Raw genomic sequence first — 4759 nt, forward strand, 5'->3', positions numbered from 1 at the left:
TTGTGTCTTTGGATTTGTCTTCCTCAGGAGTAAGATGAGTATTATTAAAACATTTTATTGTATATTTATTATACATCACCTTGTCTGTTTGTTACCGTGAATTGTCATTAGGTACGTTCGAACCGATACAGACACAGTCCTCGTAGCCTATTTGGTAGAGCATTCGGCCAGAGATCGAGAGGTCTTGAGTTCGAATCCACTGCAATAGTATACTTTTTTTTAAATTTTTTTGAAAGCGGTAAGCACAAAATTAGTTTGGTGTTTAAAAAAAATTAAAACAAACTGTTTAAAGTATATATTTAAAAAAAAATCATATAATAGAAGTATAACATCTTACGTGCGTACAAAGTACACACACATTTTTTTTTACATTTCGCAACAACTTCTCATTAATATTCCGTAGCTAATATGCCAAAGAAAAAAAGGGATATTCTGTCGATATGTGATTTTGCCAGGTACGATTAATTACAGGGACCCGATCCGTCAACTGTCAGTGTCAGTACACGTGGTATTTGTGACAGTGACATTGACATTTGATAGACGTCAAGTTTTATTTTTGTTTGTATAAAAATAGAAATGGAATATTTATATTGTTTGTATGTTATTATTATTTAATTTCTACAAAATGGTAATGTGTTAAGTACCCGAATGGTTATCATTGATATTGTAAGTACTAAAATATCTAAAATTGTAAATTTAGGGTATAATGACACCATATTTTTAGGAAATCTGCAGAACGGAGTAAAACTACTCATTTATGTTCCTGGTTGCTGCTACTTTTATAAAGGAGATAAAGAAAATCTTCTCACCATATTTTCAAATAGGACTGGTGAAGATGCTAAAGAAATGCAGTAGTACTATCTTGTGTGTAAATCCTTGATTTTGTGTAATTTATAAAATTGAAAGCAATATGATAAATATGACTAATAAGGATTGTGTCTTTATAAAAAAATATATCACAGGTACAATTATAATGTATTATTGTCTTTTTTGATAACTATAAAATATTATTTGTTTTCTTTTAGTATGCAAACTACAAGTACGAGCATTAAATCTCAGAAATGTTTACCACTGTTTTTTTTTGGTTTTATTCCATGGATTTAATGGATTGTAGATGTAGACCCTCTACATCTTCATTACCACTTGAAAGTCAACCAGAATCATCTCATTCAAGTGGTATCACATCAAGTAGTGCACAACAAGACACAGAAATGTATTTTCTTAAATAAGAGAATACTCAGCTGAAACTAAAATTAGATAATTTGGCAAATATAGATTTCCATCACAGCATATCAAGAACGATCATAATTTAGTGAAAGTGTACATGGGAATAACAACTACTGTATATTGAAATATTGTTTAATATTTAATATGCTAAGTAATATTCAGTTAGAATATTATCATGGATCATGGATGGGTGAAATATCACAGTTTTAACAAAAAAAGGAATGTGTTGTATTTTGTACGCACCTTAGAAGTTATACTTCTATTATATGATTTCAATGAAATAAACATATTTTAAACAGTTTATTTGTATTTCATTTAAATATTAAACTAATTTTAATACTTATTTCTTACCAAATTTTTTTATTAAAATACCAAAAATTAAAAAAAAAGTAAGGCAAAGCAACAACATAAGACTATAGTTATCAATCATGACAACTGTGAAGGGCCGGTTTCACCAATGACAAATAGTAGTTTATTCTATGATTAAAGTTATTCGACCATTAAACTGACATTTTTCCATTTTACTAACGTCAAATAAGACTTATTTTATTTATTTATCAAAAAAATACTTACTCTTCAAGTAAATTGGCAAGTTAATCTGGCTGTAAATATTCAGAAGAAAGTAAATTCGCGAGTTTAACTTTAAATTATCAAAATTAGATTGAAACAAATTATAAACTTAAACGTCTAATAAATTTTATTCGACGAATAGCTATTCATTGATTTATTCGTTGTTGGTGAAACCGGACCTTAGTCAGTGTGTTATGGCTGTAAAATTGATAAGTAAATGAATTATTTTGACAGATTTTACAAATAATATTAAGATTGTTTTTAATCTTCTTTTCATCATATTTTAATACTTATTATCATATTTCCGAAGAAGACAAATCCAAAGACCAAAAATTATGAAGAAATATATTTACTAAATAAAAACACTGACATATCTTTTTCACACTTTATTTGTATTGATATTAATGTAACTTGAAAGATTTAGCAACTAACTTTACTTTCCGTGTGTGCATGTACTTCATACTGTCGTTTTTATAAAAATTCATCCTCAACATTTTCCCCAATCGTGCGTAAAGAAGTATGTATAACTTTAAATAAGATCAATACAATTATTCTTGATATTGATACAATTAGGTACGTTTAAATTTGTTGCAGACATACCTGGCTGCAGTAGAGGGACTATTGCAAATATTATGTATACATTGTTAATCGTTATGCATGAAACTTTGTTCATCCAGCTAGTAAAAAATATACCATCACAACTTAAAAATAAATTATGTTCACCTACTAGTTTACAGCACTTTTACATATTATTGTGGATTGTACAGAAGTGACATACCAAAGCCAACATTAATGGCACATCAAAAACCAACTTATAGGTTTATAAACACATAAATAGTTTCAAAGGTTTGTTTGCTGTAGCTACCTGATCGTACCTGATTTTGCCCTGGGTATGAGTACCACCCCTTCGGGGGTGAAAAAACATACATTCAAAATAATGGATAACTGGTTAATTCTAAGTAACTTTTGTTCTATCGAGTTTTTTCACTAAATCAATAGGTACTTTTTGAGTTATTTGCGAGTGAATATGTTCATTTTTCAACAAAAAAAAAACACCTTTTTAGACGATTTTTCGCAAATAACTTCAAAAATAAGTATTTTATCGAAAAAATATTAGAAAAAATATAGGGTATACAAAATTTTAAAAAATGGTGTATGTATGAAGTATGTAGACCCAGTACAAGCAGGACTGGAGCTAATGAAAAGTAGATTCTTATTCGACAAATTCCAAATCAAATATTTGAACGTAAATTACGAAAAAATTAAGCACTTTTCCGTGAAAAATCATCACAACTTTTTTAAAGTTTTAAAAAAGTTTAATTTTTTTTTAAACAAGTTTTAAGTAACAAAATTAAGCAAGTAAAGCTTAAAATAATGTTGATTCTTTTTTTTTGGCACAAAAATCTTGAAAATTTATGAAGATCTTGAAAAAATTTATAAGTATATTATTTATATGATCTGTAAGTTTCACCGGTTCACAGTGATTATATTTCAAAACATTGAGATTTAAAGTAAAACAATTTTTTTGAAATTTTGAAAAAAACATTTATTTTTTTTTTCAAAATAACTTAAAAATTATTAGTGGCACCAAAAATCTTAAAGAGTAAAAAATATAGGTTTTTATTTTCTGAATATTTCAGATTTTTGCTTTTTTGGAAGATAAAAATTGGTTAAGATATGACTTCAAAATTTGCATACCCTGGGTAGAGAATTTTTCATTTATTAAAAATTAATAAATGAAAATAATTTCTATCCTTGTGGGATCGGTACTCACCGGATGGACCGCAGACGTTCGGATACAATTAGCGTTTCTTTGCAAAAACAATGACGACTTTGCTAAGTAACAAGACATTTACTCAACACACACACTACCCACTACACTAGGTACCTGATTGCAAAAATCCACTGTACCATGCCAATGGCCATTAGTTGTCGAGACATTAAGCCAAATAAAAGAAATTGCATACACTTGTGATTAGTGACTTGTTAAAGCCCTTTCTACTACAGCCCTTTTATAAATAAGCACTTTATACCGATAAAACTAACAGAGCATATAAACAATACATAAGTAAAGTAGCTTGTGAAACGGTAAGGAATAATTTCATTTGGGATGCTAATTAGGGGGTTATTTTCACCAGTTTTTTTTTCCCAAAAAATGGGATCAACTTTATTCTGAGTGTATCTTGCTTACTTTTTATGATAGAAATTTAAAAAAATAAGAATAATGCTTTTTTAAAACATTCAAACAAGTTATGATAAGTTTTCCATGAAAAGGGCTTCATTTTTGATTATTTCACTTTGAAATATTCGATTTGGAATTTGACGAATAAGAACCTACTTTTCATTAGCTACAACTCTGCTTCTACTAGGTCTACAGACTGCACACATAATCATTTTTTCAATTTTTTAAAAGCTATACTTTTGCTAAGAATATTTTTTCGATAAAATACTTACTTTTTGAGTTATTTGCGAAAAACCGTCTAAAAACGTGTTATTTTTTGTTGAAAAATGAAGATATTCACTTGCAAATAACTCGAAATGTATTGACTTGATGAAAAAACTCTAATGAACAAAAGTTGCTTAGAATTAGTCAGTTTATCCACTTCCGGACGTACTTTGACGGTATATTTTTTCACCCCCCGAGAAGGGGTGGACTCAATCCACCGATGGTAGAGCAAAAACACACATTGGCACAATATCACTTTTTTATTTGACATGTTAGCTATGCTTATACCAAATTTTATGTCAATCCAAGCTCTTGTTTCAAATCCAAAGGTTCTTTAAAATCCGGAGGTTTTCCAATATTTTATCGTGAGTAAATTGACTATAAGGCCCATCGGTGGGTAGAAATTGAAAAAAGCGTACCATACCAAAATAATTACCAGCTTTTATCAAAATTAGCTTGCAAAATTGATTACAAAATTGATGGAATGATTAGAACATGGAATATAAAAATGCCTTT

The 4759-nt window shown here is 28.7% G+C and overlaps 1 long non-coding RNA gene across 1 annotated transcript; it reads left to right on the forward strand.

Annotated features, from left to right (window-relative positions):
- The first annotated feature begins 520 nt into the window (after positions 1-520).
- Positions 521-1528, forward strand: LOC114330347 (uncharacterized). Its single transcript, XR_003652455.2, has 3 exons — positions 521-666; positions 725-962; positions 1026-1528. It is a non-coding gene; the product is annotated as an uncharacterized LOC114330347 (long non-coding RNA).
- The last annotated feature ends 3231 nt before the right edge of the window (positions 1529-4759 follow it).

Source organism: Diabrotica virgifera, chromosome 3 (genome assembly GCF_917563875.1).
Source record: "Diabrotica virgifera virgifera chromosome 3, PGI_DIABVI_V3a".
NCBI classification, from domain to species: Eukaryota; Metazoa; Arthropoda; class Insecta; order Coleoptera; family Chrysomelidae; genus Diabrotica; species Diabrotica virgifera.